Below are 22899 nucleotides of genomic sequence, written 5' to 3'. Positions count from 1 at the left end.
CACCAAACCACTGAACCACCCAGGGATCCCCAAACATTCTCTTTTTATAACAGCCCTACACAGAAAGTGATTATTTTTAATCTACTATTGGGAAAATGGAGACAGAGAGAAATGATTTGCTCAGGGTATAAGCTACTTGATATGAAAAAAAGATCTAAAATGTAGTTGTTCAAATAAGTCTTTTTTTTTTTTGTCACTGGCAAAATATAGATGGGTGATCAAGGGTCAGTCAATGGCTCAGACTCACAGAATCATACAGGGAATCAGGTTCCTTCTATCTAATTTCTCTTCTGGCCCCTACTGTTGCTTGTATTTGCATGGCGGAAGCTAGGTCACTACTATCATATCTATATTCTAGCCCCAGGAAATGAGGAAACATTGAGAAGAGGGAAAGCTTTACAGAAAGTTTCAGGCAAGGGAGTTTAAGAAAAAATCACCAACATGTTCCTGCTCGAGCTTGGTTATGCAGGGGAGAAGTTCTATTACTGGAAAGAAGGAAGGAAGGAAGGAAGGAAGGAAGGAAGGAAGGAAGGAAGGAAGGAAGGAAGGAAGGAAGAAAGGGAGAGTGGGTACTAGAGGGAAATTTTCAGTATCTGCCAAAAATGAAAGGGAGTGGGAAAGAAACGAAGAGAGAAAACCTATATACATCAAAACACAGTATCCTTCAAAATGCAAACCAAAATGCATAATGACAATAATAATGCTATCAGAGATTTTATAAAGGTTGTACTTTGTGCCACACATGTTCTGAATACTTTGCATAAGTCCATTAACCCATTTAATTCTCATAACAACCCTAAGGTGTGTGTACTTATTATTATTATTATTATTATTATTATTATTATTGTTGTTGTTGTTGCCACTTCACAGATGATGGAAATGAAGCAGAGATTCAGTGACTTGTGCAGAATGACACACTAGTAAGCAGTGACCTAGAATTCTAAAATAGGTTGTCTGGCTCTGAAATCGATGCTCTTCAGTGTCCCGCTCTGCTGCCTCTCTACATCCCTTCTTCCATGAATAGAAGAGCTCTTTACACAAATTTGTTCATCTCATGCCTGACTATACTGTGATCCAAGTTAACAGTGATTCTGTTAGAAAAAGTTGGTAAGTGAAGATTTAAGTCTGTGATAAATATCTTTATTTTCTGTATACATTATGATAGAAATAATAAGAGATGAGATTTATCTTGTCTAGATCTAGATGGCACTGTACTATTTTTAACTCCAGTAGCTACCAGACCTTGATATTTAGCCATCATTGGATTTCAGAATTCAGTGTGATTTGCCTTTCCCTGGAAAATCACCATTCACAGCATATCTGTTACGACAGATTCTGCATGTCAACCCTATAAACACATCTAAGTCCTTAGATTTGTTTCTTTTTTAATCCTCTTTTAAGTATGACATCAAGTAGAATATTAATACATAGTTTTGGGGTATCTTCAAAAGCCCTGAATATTTAGCATCATGTTAACAGACCTCATATAATTCCATTCTGGCCATCACTAATTGGGCTTACATTGTGTAGGATTTCCCGCTCCTTGTTCAAAATAGAAGACACCTATGAATGGAATTAGCATTGCCCAGATAGAATCTGTAGCAACAGAAGGGCAGTGGTACCAGTGTCCGTGCCACATAAGAAATTTTGGTCCACTCCCTATCTTGTTTATATTAGCAGTCTCTGAGAGAAAGCCTAACCACAGAAGGAAGAAGAGGGAACCTGAAGCATTTCATCATTGCCCCAGCCATAAAGGGGCAAGAGGAGAATCTGAGTCAAAGACTCACTTCAAAGCTGTCACCATGCGCCATGACTGTGGTTCAAGGTTCAGAAGCCCTAATTTACTCAGGGACCTGACCTAGGGAAACCAGATGAATGTAGTCTATGCATATGGAATGTAATTTTTTAATTTTCTAGTATCAATTTCCCCTTATTCATACCCTATCTGGAACCTGAATTAACTAGTTCAACATAGGTCATTTAACAAGTATTGCCCACAAAATCAGCATAAAGTGGTCCTTTTATTCATTAATGGGCCTCAAATTATAAAGTGTAAAGTTTGAATTTTAAGCTCATAGGCGATTTTTTAAAGCTTTATTAAGCCATTATAACATCTCTAAATTATCTACACTCTGTTGCACTAGGAAGAAGTCTTCAACTGGATATCTTTTGGATCTTGATCTTTTTTTTTTCCCCAGAAGTTTGCTCTCACAATAGTCCTAAATTGTTGTATATTGAAATGTTTAACTTGGTTTGCAGTCAAAACTGCTGGAGAGAGATAATTTCTTTCACAAATATGAGGCAAAAATATGTCCTTGAAGCCTTAAACTGAGTACATAAATATTTTCTCTTGTTTAAGTGAGATACTCCCAAAAGTGACAGCTGTAAATAGATAAATGTTCTAAGTATGAATATTTTTTCTCACACTTACAAGTAATTTCTTCCCACAGGAGAGGTATAAGAGAGTGTTTATATCTCTTGAATCCTGATTATTTTTTCTAAAGTGTGACCTAAAGTTCATGAGCAAATTAAAGCCACATAAATTCCAGTGATTTCTTTTTGGCTTTTCTTTGTTAATTGTATCATAATGTATCCCTGTAAAAATATAAAACAAACCCTAGTCTTTGCTCTTCTCAGTTCCCGTCACATCCTTTCCTTTCTGTCTCCCTTTCCAAATCAATATTAATTGACCCACATTCCTCTCAGGAATGAAATACCCTTTTGAAAATGGTCTTTTAGTGCTTTCTCCAAGAATATCATTTACAACCAAGATTAATCTAACATCAACTGATTTTCAGGCCAATGTATTTGGGGGTATAAGTGTCTTTGAAACATTCTTAGAATTTTATGACAAAGGCAGCTATTGTACAAATTTAATTTTCAAAATGGAAACCAAAGAATGACAAAACTTGGTCAAACACCCTTTAAAGAATGTATCGTTACCCAAGAAATAATGTTGGAAGGCGATCACTAAATTAGATTAAGAAGCAGTTTATAGGGGTGCCTGGGTGGCTCAATTGGTTGAATATCCAAGGCTTGGTTTTGGCTCAGGTCATGATCTCATGGGTCATGGGATGGAGCCCCACGTCAGGCTCTCTGCTCAGTGGAAAGCCTGCTTTTCCCTCTCCCTCTGCCTGCTGCTCCCCCTCCTTGTGCGTTCTCTCTCTCTGTCAAGTATATAAATAAAATCTTTTTTAAAAAATCTACAACTGCATAGCATATAACCACATATAGTAATCAATAGTAAGTAGCAAGTCAAACTAAACTAAGTTGCTCTTTAAAAAAATCTTTGAGTGAACCTCTTAGACAATGTTCTGGAATGTCAGAATATTCTAAGGAAGCTGGTAAAAACACTCACACTAGTGCACAGAAAGGAGAGGCCTCTGATAAGTAGTGGGAGCAGGTCTAACTTGGGTCATGAATGAGCAGTGAGTTTCAACAGGTTGAAATGAAGCAGCTTGTAAAGTTATGGTTTCAGGGAAATCAAGAGCAAAGCATGGAAAGCCAAAAGGAAATTTCCTAGGAATTTCAGATATTTGACCTGAGGATATTACACATTTACAGAGAAGACTATGATGAATTATGTATGAAAAGCTAAGGCTGGGGCACTTTTTGCTTCATCTTAGAAGTTAGTGATTCTGTGTTTTTGCAGAAAACTAGACTAATGTGCTTCACCACTTAGAACAATATAGATATTTCATCATTTCTCTACAAGGTACTAATGCATGAGATTGTGTTAATTTTTATTTTTTAATCTTTTTTTGGCATTTGCTTTTAGTAGCCATATAAAAAACATCTCATATGCAATTGTCTGTATTTAAGCTTTTAAAAAATATAACTTACCAGTATGACCTAGCATTCTACTAAGAGCATTGGCAGTCTTAAATGATCAAGTTTGAAAGTCAGCATAGTAGATAATGGGGATCTACTGCTCTACCAAAGAGCATGTTCTACTAAAGAGCATGATATAATCAACTTGAGAGTAATCACTGCAGTCCCCACTCAATGGATTGTCAAAAAAGAGAGAAAGGAAGTAGGTGAAACAGAAGGTCGTAGAGATAAATAATGGAAAATAAACAGTTATGTTCAATTTGAGGGGGATAAAACTTGACACACACACAAAAAAAACTAAGAATGTGAATTTGATGATGAATTACAGTTGTATTCCATTGTGAATTATTCATTTATTCTGAATCAAATCTGATTATATGTTACTCATATCTTAATTTTTTTTCACACTATAACTCTTTACATATTAATTTCCAAAAGTATGCACTAGTTTATTCACTATGGCTTGCTTCATAATCTACTGTGGTATACCCAGAAGCAACCTTATTTAAATTACTAGCGATCAAGATATTAAAATAGAATTCAGGTGAAAACACTAATCCTAAATTTAAAATGCATACAGCAGAGAAAATACCCTTTCTTTCTGTTTAATGAATTTGCAGATGTAACATAGTGAAATGTAATCAGAGAACAGCATCCTCACTTAACCATGTGACAGATCATGAAACATATATATTCCACTTATTAAATATTTAGAAGGAATAATGAGTGATCAGTAATTACATAAGTAATCTATTAATTTAATTTTATTTATAATTAAATATGCAAGCCATGCTGTATACAAATGAATAAGATAGAGTAAAATAATACTTGTTAGATGTTCTTTGACAGGATTATCAAAATACTCCACAATTTATGGTATCTATTATAGATATATTTATCCCTAAATCTGGAAGTTAGTAATTTACATGTTTGAATGATATGATGATATATAAGAAATTGTGACTTCAGATAATTTAAAAATCTAATCCAAGGGCGTCTGAGTGGCACAGTTAAAGTGTCTGATTCTGGCTCAGGTGAGGATATCAGGGTCCTGGGAGCCAGCCTTCTGTCAGGCTTCCTCCTCAGCAGAGTCTGTTTGTCCCTCTCCCTTTGCCCCTCCCCCTACTCATGCTCTCCACTCTCTCTCTCAAGTAAATAAATAAAATCTTTAAAAAATAAAAATAAATAAAATAAAAATCTATTCTAAAAGAACCAGATATAAGGCATAATATTGCATAATAATATTATGTAGTCATATTTCTTAACTTATGGCAATGGTTCTTAATTGGGGGCAGTGTCCCTCTCCCTCTCTTTCCCATAACTCAGGGGACATTTGACAACATCTGGGATATTTTTTTTTATTGTCAACATGGATAGGGTGGGGTTTGATACTAGTATCTAGTGGCAGAGGCCAGTATGTTCAGGCTATTAAACATCCTACAATTAAAAGGACGATACCTCCCCCCAAACAAAGAATGATCTGGCTCAAAATACAATGGTGCCAAGGTCGAGAAACCCTGACTTAGAATGTTGGTTTAAAATGTAAGCTGTAAAAACCAAATTTACTCAGTTTAATGCATTTATATGATTATATCTTGATGGGTGGCAAACAGATTGTGAAGATTAAATAACATTCTTTATGCATCAGATTTTGCCTTATTTCATTCAACAGCCTTTTTTTAGTGTATACATAAGGATACGGTGACTGATAATGTTCATTCTGTGTTTATATGAAAACTAAAATACAGTGAAAACACTCTCCTACTCATTCTCTGTGAATGAATATAAATACTTTCTTAAATGTTATTATTTTAAAATGAGAATTCCTCTATATTTGCCAAGAGGAATTTTATTAACCAGCTCTTAGTACAAAAGTAAAATCGGTGCTAAAGGACAAAAAAAATAATATATTTAGAATAGGAGGGGCTCCACTTTGTGAGATGGCAAAGCTCAATTTGTCATCAGTTTAGAATCACGCAACATCTGAAAATGCAGAACATGGAATTCTGAAAGTTTTAGGTGAGAATTTTCTTATTGCTTCTAGATCCATCCCTAATTTTCTTTTCCTTAAAGGAAATCTCAGATTTGTTATGCAGTTTCATCTCTCTTCATTTATATTTCATACTTTTCACCCACACATTTCCCATCTCTTAGGACAGAGTTATAAGAAAGTATAGAAGAAATTTAATTTACTGTCACCTGAACAATGATAAGCAATAGTAGACAATAAAGTGAGCGCAACTGGATAGGCCTATAACTGATAGAGACTTGTTGTATTATTTCTTATTTAGTGTCAATCTGCAAAATATTGTAGCTTAGTTGTTAGGGTTTTTAAGAACTGCTTTAAAATATGTGTTCAGCAATCTTTTGATGATGGTGATAAAAGATTAGATGATAAAAATAGCAGAAGTGGCAGATCTTTGCAGCTTGGGACTCAATTAAAAGTAATACTTGTTCTGTAGTATTCTGTAGAATGAAGTAGAAAACAAAGCAGTCAACATTTTATTACATGTAGTCTGGAAAAAAATATGTGGGGACAATAAACAAAAAGAATGGAAGACTGGTAATAAAGATCTAGGCGATAAATGTTCAAAATCTACAGTGTTTAAGTGTGTAATGTACAGAATCAATATGTTGTACACCTGAAAGTAATACTATATGCCAATTATACTTCAATAATGAAAAGTTTTCAAAGAGGAGGGGAGGAGCACCTGGCTGGCTCACTTGGTGGAGCATGTGACTCTTGAGCTTGGGGTTGTGAGTTGAAGTCCCATGTTAGGTGAAGAGATTACTTAAAAATAAAATCTTTTTAAAAAAATTGCCAGGAGTGTCCTTTTCAATTTGGGACAGTGTAATTAATAAGAAGCACAGAGAACTTAGAAAGTCCTTGGACAATGATGACAAAAACTATAAAACATACTACTCAATTAAGATTAGGAAAAAAGAAAATAATTACATGTAATTTATTTATTTTTTTATTACATGTGATTTAATCTATTATTTGTACAAATAGATTGTCTAAGGAGGAGTCTTAGAGAAGTCCTGTTTTTCAATATTTGTAGTTTATAAACACTTGAAATTTATTCCTAGCTTGTTATAATCTAGTCAATTGGAATAACTATGATGAAATAATATTGGTTTTATCAAATGTATTATCCATACCTTCTGATATAATTATAAAGATTTTCTTTACTATTATACATTTCAAGATAAACCAGAAAAATAAAATGACTATAAAGTAATCCCCATTTATTGTTCAGGTAAGTATCTATGAGTATCATAAAGATTTTCTAATACTACTAAGGATCTATCTAATACATTTATGTGAAAATTAAAGAATAAAATTGCTGCTCATTGAAATGTAACAACAATATAATAACCTATTTGTGTAAACTAGTTGATAACAAATCATTTAACAAATTATATCTCCAGGATTTATTGAGCTTTACTATAGAAAGTATTAATCTCTACTGGATAAGATCCAGTAACAAAAATGCTTATCCCTATTGTGCTTATCATTCTTGTAATAGAAGAGAGCTAAACCTCTACTTTAAATTATTTATTCATAGGTGTAATATATAATGTATGTGATTTTAATTTTTGGTATATATGTGTATATATAATTAGATGGGTTAGAACTATGAGGATAAAAAATAAAGGAAAGGGAGATGAGTGTAGAGGCATTGGCGATAGTGGTGGGAGGTTTTAAATACGGGGGTCAGGGAAGAAATTACATAAGCAGTGATACTTCAGTGATGACCTAAAGGAGGTTGTGTTAGGCCAAAAAATGCCTCCCTCCAAAAGATATCCATGGCCTAATCTCTGGAAAACTGTAAATGTTTACTTTATGTGGCAAAAAGGAGGGGAGGGAAAAGTCTTTGCAGGTGTGATTAAATTAAAGATTTAGAGGTGTCAAGATTGTCCTGGATTATCCCGTTGGACCCTAAATGCTAAATACAATCATGAATCCTATTCAAGTGGCAGTGGAAGAGATTTTACTCATAAACAGAAGAGGAAAAAGCATGTAATCACAGAGACAGAGACCTGTGTAATGCAGCCATGAGCCAAAGAATAAGTAGGTACCAGAAGCTGGAAGAGACAAGGAATGGATTCACCCTTAAAACCTCCAGAGAGAGAGAAGTCCTATCCATACTTTGATTTCAATCCACTGTTAGTGGTTTCAAACTTCTTACATTCAGAACTGTGAAAAAAAAATATTTGTACTGTTACGACACTAAACATGTGGTAATCTTTGAGAGCGCTCATAGGGAACAAATACAAGGTGAGGATGCAAGTAATACAGATCCGTGGGAACAGAGAAGGTATGTAGGAGAAATATCAAGAGCCATCTTTTGGACCTGTTAAGTTTGAGAAGTCTACTAGATGTCCAACTGGGGTTGTGAAGGAGAGTCAGGGGAAGTTCAGGGGAGTGATCTGGACTATTTAAATACATTTGAGAATTATTAACGTGTAGACTGTAGTAAACTCATGGGACCAGATGACTGAGATATTTAGAAAAAAGAAAAGGTCAAAAGATATTTAGTAAAAAGAAAAAGTCAGGTGACTGAACTATGGACCCTTTCAGTATTGGAGATTAAGGATATGAAAAAGGCCCAGAATAGAAAGCTGAGAATAGAATGGCCTGAGTGGTCAGAAGGTAATCAGGCAAAAATGGTAACCCTGGAATTCAGTAAAGAAAGTATTTCAAGGAGTTTGCACATCAACTATATCAAAAGCTTAAGGGCAAGTTAACTGAGAACTGTGGGATAACCTTTCTTTTAGCAACAAGCAATTCATTGCTAGAATTTTTAACAATTTCATTGGAAGGGTGGGTGGAGGGTAAATATCTGATTGGAGTAGAAAGAAATTGAAGATCACAAATATAGTCAACAAATCCAAATAATGTCACTTAAAATTACACGGATTTCTTCTCCTAGTTACTGAGTTTAACCTAATCTATAAATTAAAATGAGACGAACAATAACCAAAAATGATGACATCATGTACACACAGAACCAGTCCTACAAATATCTGTCCATGTCTTTATTCCAAATGGGGCATGGTACAAATCTATTATATATATATTAGGCATAGCGTTTTCTTCCTTTCCATTATAATCACACTACAAGGCAGTCAGTTAGAATAGATACAGTAAAATAATTCTTGGGGATGTCACAATGTAAATCACTTAGCCTGTCTTCATAGGAATATGTGTGGATTTTATACCATAAATATTTATACTCTAAACATTTACATTTATCAATTTATCATGGTGATTTCTCTTCTTCAGCTTTGTTGTAAATATCTAAGTTAAAGTCAGAAAACTATAAATCCAATGAGAGGTGAAATCATATTTATCTTACCGTAACAAACTCACTGTAGAGAATAGTGTTTGGGATGTGGTAAGTGTTCAATAAACATTTATTAAATGAAGGAAAAATTAACCACTTTTTGATGTCCACTCATCTTCAAGCTTTCCTTCTTAGTAATTTAGATGGCTGAAAATCTCAGATCCTCAGATTGCCCACTCTTAAAGTGGAAAAAATTCAACTCCCCTTACAAGACTTTTGTAAGAATTTGAGATAATAATAAGCATCTTACCATTGGAAAACTTTAAATGTTATTATTCTATTTGGAAAGGAACAGAATGACTAAAACCTCCTCTCAAGATTATTATCACTCTACCTACTTCCTTCAACTTTCTTTTGGTTTCTTCTTCAAAAAAGTTATTGATATCTTCAGTAGCATTTTATACTACCCCATTCATTTTGCCTTTGTGCATTCATTTCATTTTTAATCATTACATCATTAGATTCTCAGAAAGGATTTTAGGTAAATTCATGTACCTAGAGTACCATCCTGTATTTGAGGTCTCACAGTTTCTAGACTTCTAACATCCTGTCGTGTTGCAAATTGTGTACAGTCACTTTTGCCATCCTATACTCCATATATCTGGTTTTACTTCCGTGAAATCAAAACTCTCTACTTTCTCCAATTTGTCGCTTGTATTTTCTCATTACACTTGTCACATAGAAATTTTATTATTAGCAGCATACCTACTAAATTCTAAAGTTATTTGAACTTATATTTACATACATAATATCTACCACAATTATTGGCCCTTAGTAAATAGTTAACAAATATTGAACAAAGACATGCATTGATGGATGTGTCCTCAGAACGTATTTTTATAATTGGTAAAGATAAAGATATTGCTATTGAGATTTAGTAATGGAGTCATTGGAAACAAACTACAAGAATAAGATAATACTGAAATTTATATTTAAGAACCTCATCCCAGTCCTCCCTGAACCTAATGGAACTATGATGACCCCTGGAGATATAAAAATACAACTCTTTAAGGCTGAATTTCCCAGAGCCCCTGCTTTCCAAATGCCTAATACAAATTGTCTCATTTGTACAGAAAATGTAAGTCAAGTCCATGCATTACAGTTATTAGTGATTTTTAAGATACAGTAATGGTATATCCCAAGGGTGACACCTATTCTAAAGCTACCTTATTATTACTTTACTTATGACAAGAAGTTAGCAATGAAGAACAAGTTGCTGTGCACAATGTCTCATTCCTTGATAGCTGAGGATATTAATTCATGAGCTTCAGGCAAGTACATTGATCTTTCTAGCCATCCAGAAATAAAATGTCATGTAGAGCAACTACTTCTTCATTGCTATTCCAGCACAGTTTTTCCCCTCCCTTGAGACTTTTTTTTTCTCACATTAAGAATAAAAATATACCCGGTCTTTTCTGAGAAATGATGACAAACACAACCACAGGTTTAGAGGTACTCAGTCTCATTAGTGTCCTCTTTGATGAGCACTGCACTATGCCTCAGATGATGAAAATATACAATGGTTACCAGCTACTCAGAAATAAAACTCTTTTTATTTCCTCCTGCATCAAATTAATATATCCTCATATTGACCCCAAAGAGACCAAGGCTGGACCTGGACAAATGCCCAGTCATGCACATGGTGGAAATTATGATTGAAAGGGTAAAATCCATAAGATCTCTCTACAAATCCTTTTGAGTAAAATTTCTGGGTAATAGACTACTGAATTAACATGCTGCATGAATCCCCTGCCTAAATTCTCCCCATTTCCACAGACAACCTAAATATCCTTGAATATAGTATGATAAATGGAAACACACAAAAATCCCAGCAATATCGCAGAAGAGCCACAAATACAAAACATATCGAGCAATGCAAAGGAGGGAAAGGGGAGCTAGAGTGACATAATCTAACCACTGAGAAAAATGAAATAATGTGGGAGGATGAGAAAGAATTTCAGTTAATGTGCATATGTAAAATATGATTATAAATAATGTATAAATATAGACTAGATACAGACCTGTGGAATATTTCATCCTATAGCCCTTGTGCACTTTGCTATAATGCTTCCAAACTAAAGTCTCTGAATTTCAGCATGTAGTGAATTAATAGAGTAACTGACCTTGAGAAAATAGCCAAGTATTATGAATACTTTGTTTTAAGGGCAGTTTTAAAAAACCATATGCTTTGCAGTCAGAGAAATCTGGGTCATACTGATTTCTGCATTTTTTTTTCACTTTGAGAAATTATCCTTCCTAAGGTAAGTATTCTCATGTAAAAATTGATAAAACCAAAACCTTTATTTCAAAAACTTTTTTTATTCCTTTGAGGAAGTGAAATTTAAAAACCCCAAGTTTATTAGAAATATTTCTTTCTTGGGATCCCTGGGTGGCTCAGTGGTTGAGCGTCTGCCTTTGGCTCAGGGCCTGATCCCGGAGTCCTGGGATTGAATCCTGCATCAGGCTCTTTGCATGGAGCCTGCTTCTCCCTCTGCCTGTATCTCTGCCTCTCTCTCTGTGTGTTTCATGAATAAATAAATAAAATCTTTTTTTAAAAAAAGAAATATTTTTCTCATGCTGTAATCTATCCATTATCTATCTATCATCTATCTATCTATCTATCTATCTATCTATCTATCTATCTATCATCTATCTATATTTTACTCCCAGTATAATTAACAAGTGTATAGGGATCCCTGGGTGGTGCAGTGGTTTGGCGCTTGCCTTTGGCCCGGGGCGCGATCCTGGAGACCCGGGATCGAATCCCACATCAGGCTCCCGGTGCATGGAGCCTGCTTCTCCCTCTGCCTATGTCTCTGCCTCTCTCTCTCTCTCTGTGACTATCATAAATAAATAAAAATTAAAAAAAAAATTTTTAAAAATTAACAAGTGTATAATACAGTGATTAAACAATTCTATACATTACTCACTTCTCATGATAATTGTACTCTTAATCCCCTTCACCTATTTCACTCATTTCCCGAATCACCTCGCCTCTGGCAGTGCCCAGTTTATTCTCTATATGTAAGAGTCTGTTTTAAGAGTCTTTTTTTTTCTTTGTTTTGATCCTTAAGTTCCACATATAAGTGAAATCATATCATGTTTGTCTTTGGCTGACTTATTTCACTTAGCATATACCCTCTAGATCCATTGATACTGTAACTGGCAAGGTTTCACTCTTTTCTATGGCTGAGTAAGGTTTTGTTGACCGTATATACTACTTCTCCTTTATTCATTCACCGGTGGATGGACACTTGGGTTGTCTCCATATCTTGGCTATTGTAAATAATGCTGCGATGAACAAATGGGTCCATATTTTTTTTCAAATTAGTATTTTCACTTTCTTTGAGTCAATACCAAGAAGTGGAAATACTGGATTATATAATAATTCCTTTTTTTAAAATAAATTTATTTTTTATTGGTGTTCAATTTACCAACATACAGAATAACACCCAGTGCTCATCCTGTCAAGTGCCCACCTCAGTGCCCCCCTCTCCTTCCACCACCCCTAGTTCCTTTCCCAGAGTGAGGAGTCTTTATGTTCTGTCTCCCTTTCTGATATTTCCCACACATTTCTTCTCCCTTCCCTTATATTCTCCTTCACTATTATTTATATTCCCCAAATGAATGAGAACATATAATGTTTGTCCTTCTCCGATTGACTTGCTTCACTCAGCATAATACCCTCCAGTTCCATCCACGTTGAAGCAAATGGTGGGTATTTGTCGTTTCTAATGGCTGAGGAATATTCCATTGTATACATAAACCACATCTTCTTTATCCATCATCTTTCCATGGACACCAAGGCTCCTTCCACAGTTTGGCTATTGTAGACATTGCTGCTATATACATCGGAGTGCAGGTGTTCGGCGTTTCATTGCCATCTGTATCTTTGGGGTAAATCCCCAGCAGTGCAATTGCTGGGTCGTAGGGCAGGTCTATTTTCAACTCTCTGAGGAACCTCCACACAGTTTTCCAGAGTGGCTGCACCAGTTCACATTCCCACCAACAGTGTAAGAGGGTTCCCTTTTCTCCGCATCCTCTCCACCATTTGTTGTTTCCTGCCTTGTTAATTTTCCCCATTCTCACTGGTGTGAGGTGGGATCTCATTGTGGTTTTGATTTGTATTTCCCTGATGGCAAGTGATGCAGAACGTTTTCTCATGTGCATGTTGGCCATGTCTATGTCTTCCTCTGTGAGATTTCTCTTCATGTCTTTTGCCCCTCTTCGCCGATGACATGATACTCTACATAGAAAACCCAAAAGCCTCCACCCCAAGATTGCTAGAACTCATACAGCAATTTGGCAGTGTGGCAGGATACAAAATCAATGCCCAGAAATCAATGGCATTTCTATACACTAACAATGAGACTGAAGAAAGAGAAATTCAGGAGTCAATCCCATTTACAATTGCACCCAAAAGCATAAGATACCTAGGAATAAACCTAACCAAAGAGGTAAAGGATCTATACCCTAAAAACTATAGAACACTTCTGAAAGAAATTGAAGAAGACACAAAGAAATGGAAAAATATTCCATGCTCATGGATTGGCAGAATTAATATTGTGAAAATGTCAATGTTACCCAGGGCAATTTACACGTTTAATGCAATCCCTATCAATATATAATAATTCTATTTTTAATTTTTTGAGGAACCTCCATACTGTTTTCCACAGTGGCTGCATCAGTTTGCATTCCTGTCCACAGTGTATGAAAGTTCCTTTTTCTCCACATTCTTGCCAACACATGTTTCTTGTGATTTTGATTTTAGTCATTCTGACAGCTGTGAGATGATATCTCATTGTGGTTTTGATTTGCATTTCCTCGATGATGAGTGATGTTGAGCATCTTTTCATATGTGTGTTGGTCATCTGTACGTCTTCTTTGGGGAGAATGTCTGTTTATGTCTTCTACCTGTTTTTTAATTGGATTACTCTTTTTCTGGTGTTGAGTTGGATAACCATACTTTTGGATATTAATCCATTATCAGATATACCATTTACAAGTATCTCCCATCCAATAGGTTGTCTTTTTGTTTTGTTGATTGTTTCCTTTGAAGTGCAAAAGCTTTTTATTTTAATGTAGTCCCAATACTTTATTTTTGCTTTTGTTTACACTGACTCAGGAGAAATATATAGAGAAATGTTGGTACAGCTAATATCAGAGAAATTACTGCTTGTGCTCTCTTTTAAAATTTCTATGGTTTCAGATCACACATTTAGGTCTATAGCCCATTTTGAGTTTCTTTTTGTGTATGGCGAAAGAAAGTGGGCAAGTTTCATTCTTCTGCATGTGGCAATCCAGCTTTCCCAACACCATTTGTTGAAGAGGCCGTCTCTTTCCCATTGCATATTCTTGCCTCCTTTCTCATAGATTAATTGACCATATGATTGTCAGCATATTTTTTACTTCTGGGATCTCTATTCTGTTCTATTGCTTTATGTGTCTATTTTTGTGCCAGTACCATGCTGTCTTGATTACCAGAGCTTTGTAGTTTATCTTGAAACCTGGGACTGTGATACTCCCAGCTTTGTTCTTTCTTAAGATTGCTCTGCCTATTTGGGGTCTATTGTAGTTCCATACAAATTTTAGGATTATTTGTTCTAGTTCTATGAAAAATGCAGTTGGTATTTTGACAGGGACTACATTAAGTCTGTAGATTGCTTTGAGTGTTATGAACATTTTAACAATATTGGTTTACATGAGCATGGGATATCTTTCCATTTTGTTAGTGTCATCTTCAATTTCTTTCATCAACATTTCATAGTTTTCAGAGTACAAGTTTTTCACTGCCTTGGTTTAGTTTATTCCTAGATATTTTATTATTTTTGGTGCAATTATAAATGGGATTTTTTTTTAATGGGATTTGTTTTTAATTGCCCTTTCCACTATTAGTGTATAGGAACCCAAGAGAATTCTATTACTTTTGTATCCTGCAAACTTATGAATTCATTTATCAGTTTGGTAGTTTTTTCTAAGAGTCTTTAGGATTTTCTAGATTTAGCATCATGTCAAAAAAAAAAAAAAAAGAAAAAACAAAAACGTGGATGCCTTTTCTTTTCTTGTCAGATTGCTGTGGCTAGGACTTCCAGTACTAGGTTGAATAAAAATGGTGAGAGTAGACATTCTTGCCTTGTTCCTCTGATCTAGAGGGAGAGTTCTCCTTTTTCACCATTGAGGATGATGTTAGCTATGGATGTTTATTGTGTAGAGGTATGTTCCTTCTACACCTACGTTGTTGAGGGTTTTTATCATGAATGGGTGTTGTATTTTGTCAAATATTTTTCCACATCTATTGAAGTGACCATATGGTATTTCTTCCTTTTTTTTTTTTTGGTGTTTTTTTTTCTTCTTGTTAATGTGATATATCATATTGATTGAGTTGTGACTATTAAACCACACTTGCATTCTAGAATAAATCCCATTTGATCATGGGGAATTTTTTTTTAACATATTGTTGGCTTTGGTTTGCTAATATTTTGTTGAGGATTTTTGCATCTATGTCCTTCAGAGATAGTGGCTTTTAGTTCTCTTTTTTTGTGGTGTCTTTATCTGATTCTAATATCAGGGTAATAATACTGGCCTCATAAACTGAATTTGGAAATTTTCCTTCCTCTTCTGTTTTTGGAATAGTTTGAGAAGAATAGTCATTAGCCATCTTTAAATGTTTGGTAGAACTCATCTGTAAAGCCATATCTTCCTAGGCTTTTGTGAAAGTTTTTGGTTACTGATTTAATTTCATTGCTAGCAATCAGTCTGTTCAAACTTTCTATTTCTTCTTAATTCCATTTTGGGAGGCTATCTGTTCTCTAGGAATTAATCTGTTTCTTCTAGACTGTCTAGTGTATTGGCATACAATTTTTCAAAATATTCTCTTATAATATTTTGTGTTTCTGTGGTATTGGTTCTTGTTTACCTTCTTCTATTTCTGATTTTGTTTGAGTCTTCTCTCTCCCTCCTTCTGTCTGTCTCTGTCTCTGTCTCTCTTTAATTAGTCTGGGTAAAGGTTTATAAATTTCGTTAATCTTCTCAAAGAGCCAACTCCTTGTTTTATTATTGATTTGTTCTATTGTGGGTTTGTTTTTTTTTTTTTTTTTTTTTTTTAGTTTTCTGTTTTATTTTGTTTTGTGTTTTCATTTATTTATAATTCTAATCTTTATTTCCTATCTTCTACTGGTTTGGGGTTTTGTTTGTTCTTCTTTTCCTTTTTCTTTTCCCCAGCTTCTTTAGACATAAGGTTAGGTTGTTTATTTGAGATTTTTCTTGCTTCTTGAGGTAAATCTGAATGCTATAATCTTCCTTCTGTGTCTTTTGCTGAATCTCCAGAATTTTGGAACTTTGTGTTTTCATTTTCATTTATCCCCATGAATTTTTTCATTTGCTCTTTGATTTATTGGTTAACTCATTCATTGTTTAATGGTAATACATTTAACCTCTATGTATTTGTGTTCTTTCCAGATTTTTTTCTTGTGGTTGACTCCTAGTTTCATAGTATTGTGTTCAGAAAAAATGTATGATGTGATTTCAGTCTTTTTAAAATTGTTAAGACTTGCTTTGCGGCCTAATATGTGATTTATTCTGGAGAATATTCTATGTACACTTGGAAATAATGTATATTTCCTTGTTTTTGGGTGGAATTTCCCAAATTTATCTATTAGACCTATCTGGTCCAATGTATCATTCAAAGCCACTGTTTCATTGTTTTTTACCTCTTTGAATGTTTTATCCATTGATGCCTATAATAGTCTATATTAAGTTGGTGGTTGCTTAAATTTGAACCCATTCCAGAAGCATTAAATTTTTACACTCCTCCTTCCACAATATTTTAGCTATATGGTGTCATATTTTACATCCTCTTGTTTTGTGAATCCCTTGACTAATTTTTATAGACATACTTGATTTTGTTGCTTTTATGCTTTAACTTCATTAAAGGTTTAAGTGATTAATCTACTTTTTTATGCTTATATAACCTTTGGATTTTTTTTCCTTTCCTACCTTTTTTATTTCTGCTTATGGCCTTCCCTTTCCACTAAAAGAATCCCCTTTAACATTTCTTATAAGACTGGTTTAGTCATGATTAATTCTTTTAACTTTTTTGGTCTGGGAAACTCTATATCTCTCCTATTCTAAATGATATCTTGCTGGATAGAATATCCTTGGTTGCAAGGTTTTTGTTTATTTGTTTTTCTGTTTTGTTGTTGTTGTTGTTGTTTTCCTTTCATCACTTTGAATATATAATGCCACTTCCTCTGGACTGCAAACTTTTGGCTTAAAAATCAGCTCCTAGCCTTATATCATTTCCCTTGTCTGTAACTGTTCCCTTCCCTCCTGCTGCTTCTACAAGTCCTCTCTTTAACACTAATTTCTGCCATTTTAATTATTATGTCTTTTTAATGGACTCCCTTAGATTTGTTTTGTTAGGAACTCTGCCTCCTACATCTGGATTTCTGTTTTCTTGTCCAGATTTGGGAAGTTTTCAGGTATTATTTTGTTAAATAAATTATCTGCCCCTCCTTCTCCTTCTGGGTCCCCTAAAATGTGAATGTTATTGTGCTTGGTGGTATTTCTGAATTCCCTTAATTTGTTTTCATTTCTTAGTATTTTTCTCTGCTGTTCAGTTTGATTGCTTTCTATTAGTATGTCTTTTAGCACACTGACCTGTTTTTGAATTCCTCTATTATTTATTCACTCTAGTTTATTTTTAATTTTAATTATTCCTCATCTCTGATTGGTCCTTTTTATATTTTCTATCCCCTTTGTTGAGGTCTCACTGAAGCCCTTCACCTTTTTCAAGTCTAGTGAGTATTTTTATGACCACTACTTTGAATTCGCTATCAAGCATATTGCTTATCTCCATTTCACTTGGCTCTTTTGCTGTGATTTTGGTATATTCTTTCATTTAGGACATATTCCTCTGTTTTTGCATTTTGTCTAACTCTCTGTGTCTGTTTCTATGTGTTAGGAAATTCAGCTATGTCTCCTGCTCTTGAAAGTAGTAGCCTTATGAAAAAAGAGGTCCTGTAGTGCCTTGCAGTACAATGTCCTCTGCACCAGATATTTACTAGAACTGTAGTCTCGCTGAACTTCAGGGCACTCTCCATGTGTTATTTCTTGAGATATTTTCATTGGTCAATGGGGCCTGCAGTCAAACCAGGTATCTGCCTTCTACTGCTAGACTTGCACACTGAACCAGTGTGTCTGGTTATCTTCCCCTTTCCCCTGGAGCAGAGTAACTTTGGAGTGTTGCTGGACCCTGTCTGGATTGTTTGTGCAATGTCATGCTTGTAAAACAGCTTTGGATGGACTCCTGCCAAGTGGGGCATATTGGTTGGGGCAGATCTATAGGGGAATTCAGGGGTAAGGTAAGCCCTTAACAAGCTAAGTGGAAAGTGCTTGTGCTTGTTCATACAGGTATCCCTATTTCTAGGCTGGGGCAGAGAGGGAAATGCTGTTCTCCAATGCTTTTGTTCTTGGAGAAGTCTCCTGAAGATCCCTGCCCCTCCTGCATACATATACCAAGATTAGTAAATAAATCTCCTTTCAGTATATCCCAGGCATTTTCAAACTGTTGCTTCTATCCTATATCTTTGAGGGATTGTCTGCTATGCTATCTTTTTAAGGGCAGGGACTAAGTTTTCCTATTGCCCTCCTGCTCTCACAGAGCTGAGCCCCCTGATATTTAAAGTTCCAGATGTTAAGCACCACCGATGGTAAAAACTTGCAAAGTTAAGCTCCTGTCATTTTCAAAACCAAATGTCATGAGAATTTATCTTCCCAATGCAGGGCCCCCACACCTGGTGTTCTGATGTGGGATCTGATCCTCTCCCTTCTCCATGGTTGAGGTGTCCCTCTTTGTTGAGAACTTGAGAAGAAGACATCCTTTATGAGAAAGAAAAGAGCAATTGGGGCAGAAGGATTGTATATATTCTGTAAAAGCCCTAATATAGCAAAATCTTAGCAGACTCAAGAGATTAATATATAAACATGTATATATATAATTTTTTAAAGCAGCAGATATGGGGGATTGGTAAGGAATTGGATGAATTTGGAGACTTAATTCAGTCTCTTGTCGGGCCTCTTATACTGGGGATAAATATAAGTAAGGCAGATAAATATCTGTCCTCATGTATTTAATATTCTGATTAAGGCAGATAGACAATGCTTAATCAACAAACATCCAAGAAGAGTGTGTGGCATCCATAAAAATAAAATATTTGATGTTATAAAGAATGGCTGAGTGGCTATTTCATGTTTGATGTAGGAAAGTCCTTTCTGAGAAGATAACATTTAAGCAATAATCTGAATGGCAAGAAGGAGTTAGCAAGTCAACAGAAATAAAACAGCTATTAAGTTCCTAAGATGAGAAAAGCTTTAAGTTTAAAAAAAAATGGAATGATGACAATGTGGCTAGGTAATGGGAAATAAGGATAAGATTGAAAATTGAATAAGACAATATTGAATAAAAGTAAGACCTAGATCACATAGGTCTTTGAAAGCCAGGAAAAGAGCTGAGTTTAATTAATGTTAAGTAAAGGGTTGAATGCAAGTGAGTTAAAAATAGAGAGTTAGCAACATGAAGTCTTTGAGACGTTGACAGGGCAGTAGAGCTTTGGGAATAAAAGTCTCATTGAGCTGGAATGAGTCTGAAATAAAAAGTGAGGAAGAGGAGACAGGATACATAGATAACATTTATAAGAACATTTGATGTGAATGAGATGAGAAAATCTGAAATTGACTTGATAAGAATATGGAATTATTTGTATAATTTCTGTTTCCAAGAATAATTACCTGTTCCAGTGCAAATATGGGGAAACCACCTATTCTTCCACGGTTTGATTTTGCCAGGAGAGTAGGATGAGAGAGAATGGGGAAGGGAACTGAGTATATTCCAATGTATTGAATAATAACCATAACAATGAAATATGGAATTCTAACTGGCCAAGTAAAAATCAACCAGAAAGAGGCTATGTGTAGTGAGAAATTAGGTGATTTTAATGAATTAAGCTTTTCGATGTTACTACCACAATCAGTTACTGGAATAAATGAGGTCAAATGGAACACTGTGGCAGGAGAGCAGCGTTTTTAAATTGTTGATTAGATTCTGCTGTTGCTGATGACTGGCTCCAAGACTTAACTACATAAATAGATACAGAAGATAAATTAGAAGGAAAGGTCACTAGAATAAACGTGAAGAATCTGGAAGCTAAGATATTTCTCTGAAGAGTAAAGTCACCAAGCACAAAAAAACCTTAAGAGCTAGGACTTATAAATAAAGTATGATGACCAGAAGGTAAGTACTTGATGCAGTGATTTGGAATTTTAATTATGTGCATCACAATATTCAAATTGGGCTGTATTTATCACACTCTATAAGTTTGAGCCCATTAAAACCTACAAGCAAACATTAGTGATATTTATAATTACACTAAGAAATTAAATAGGAGTTATAAGTAAATGTGTGTTTACTAATATAATAGGTAATTAATTGCTATTTAATGTTTAAATGATAAAACTTCTTAGGTTACATTATGTGAGTAAATGCTTTAACTGTTCCAAAAATTATATAAAATACCCCCAATTTGAATATATCCTAGTAAAATGTCAATTTAAAATGTGTGTCACAAAAAAACGCAAATTTTCTTGTCAACTGTATTATAATAAACTTATCAGAGTTTTTAAAAAATTCTATTTTGTGATTATGCCATGTAATAGTTGAATTGCATAAGAACATTTTCAAAGCATTCTAAACCTTTCTGCTTAGCTGTTGGGAAGGCTTAATTGGCCTGGCTTAGTTAAACTAGTAAGTCAAAATTATTTGCACTAAACAAATCCCAAGAGATGTTTTCTGAAACCTCACACTAAAGCTTTCTTAGTTTGGAAGAACTATGTACTCCTTTGTGGAGAGGTTACCTTGAGACACTCAGAGAGGGGGAGTGAATGATAACTACCAGGCTATAACTTATTAATCAGGACTTCATCCAATGACATCCTATCCTAGTTTAAAGGAGAATAGGCTATTCTTTGGGAACCAAATCTATTAAGTGACGGAAATTCAACTTGTTTGTGAACATCTTTCATCATGAAATTTCTCTCACTGTAAAGAAGACACAGTTGAAGAGCATATTGCCACATTTCATATCCCCAGTAGGACATTAAATGAAAGCTTCCTTCATTCCACATTAAGCATTAGGCACTAAGTCACCGGATTCCAGAGGAATGTACAGATAATAGCTTCTCTCCACTGGAAGAATAATAGTGAAAGCATTGCACTTGGATTCAAACTTAAGTTCACATATTGGTGACTTTACTTGTTATATTACCTTCAATAATTTACCTAAACCACTAAATCTAAGGTTCCTTTTCCCTCCAAGAGCAATAAAAATAATCTGTCATTGCACCGTTCCTTCCTACAAGGAAGCTAAAGTAAATTAAAATTAAGTGTTAATGTAGGCAGAACTAAGTACATGGCCTGGGATATTATAAATGCTTAGTAAATTGGACTATTGTTTTTATTGGTTAATAACAAAACTTCATCACAAAGGAAGATGCTATTATGCAAACCCCCCCTAATAATTATTCCTTACTACAAGGTTGGAGAAGGTGTCTAACACTAGAGTGGTTTAGGGAATAGAACTTATTTCTCTGGCATACTGTGTTAAGAAATCTGCTGGAAAGCCCATTTTTATTTTTAAAAAGCCTCGCGTCCTTGAAATAATACAGAAGTCACTCTACTTTATAAAAATCTCAAATCAGAACTTTTTTTTAATGACGCTGAAACTAAATTAACAGAATTGAAACTAGGATTCTTTGCTCTGCCTGTAAAAAAGAGGGAAGAAATCATTGACTAACACCCACCCTGATCCTGTTTTTCAGCTCTCAGGTAATAAATATACCAAGTTTTACTTTTACAAAGTCAGAAATAAAGCAGTGTTTAGACTAGAGTGCATAGTGTCTGGTGTACTTAACAAGTGACATGTGGTAGTAAATGCAAGATATGCAGCATTTTGCTTAAACAGTCTTTCGTGTGTGGTATTTAGGCTCACTTTTATATAAAAATCATTCCATTTTTTTAAAATTATACTTAGGGATGCATTGCAGGGTAACAACACTGCCATACCCAACCTGGCCACCATAAATAGCCCAAGTAACTAAGGCATAAGCATAAGAAAAACTGTGTGCAGATAGAAGACTACTAAATTACAGTTGTATCTTGTAGAGCACAAGAGGAAAAGAAAGAAAAAATGGGGGAGAAAGAGAGGGAGATAGAGGGAGGAAAGAGGGAAAGAGACAAGAAGAAAGGAAAGGAAGAAAATGTGGTTCAGGAATGCAGGTGATCCAGCATTTTGCTAGATAATCTGAGCACATAAATCAGTTATGTTTTTAGAATTTTATTTTGAGGGCAACCCAGGTGGCCCAGCAGTTTAGCGCCACCTGATCCTGGAGACCCGGGATCGAGTCCCATGTTGGGCTCCCTGCATGGAACCTGCTTCTCCCTCTGCCTGTGTCTCTGCCTCCCTCTCTCTGTGTGTCTGTCATGATAAATAAATAAAAGATCTTTGAAAAAATATTATTTTGAAATGCTGGAAATAGATACTGAGTCAAAACAGGAAATAATTTAGAGGTTGATATAAAATTTTCTTTAAGAGGAAAAAGAAAAACAGCTTTGAAAGGAGATAAGCTGATTGGATTTTCCCAGAAATGATAGCACATGCAACGC

This window comes from Vulpes lagopus, chromosome 5 (genome assembly GCF_018345385.1).
Source record: "Vulpes lagopus strain Blue_001 chromosome 5, ASM1834538v1, whole genome shotgun sequence".
Classification (NCBI taxonomy): Eukaryota; Metazoa; Chordata; class Mammalia; order Carnivora; family Canidae; genus Vulpes; species Vulpes lagopus.
Note: the sequence above shows the minus strand (reverse complement) of the source record.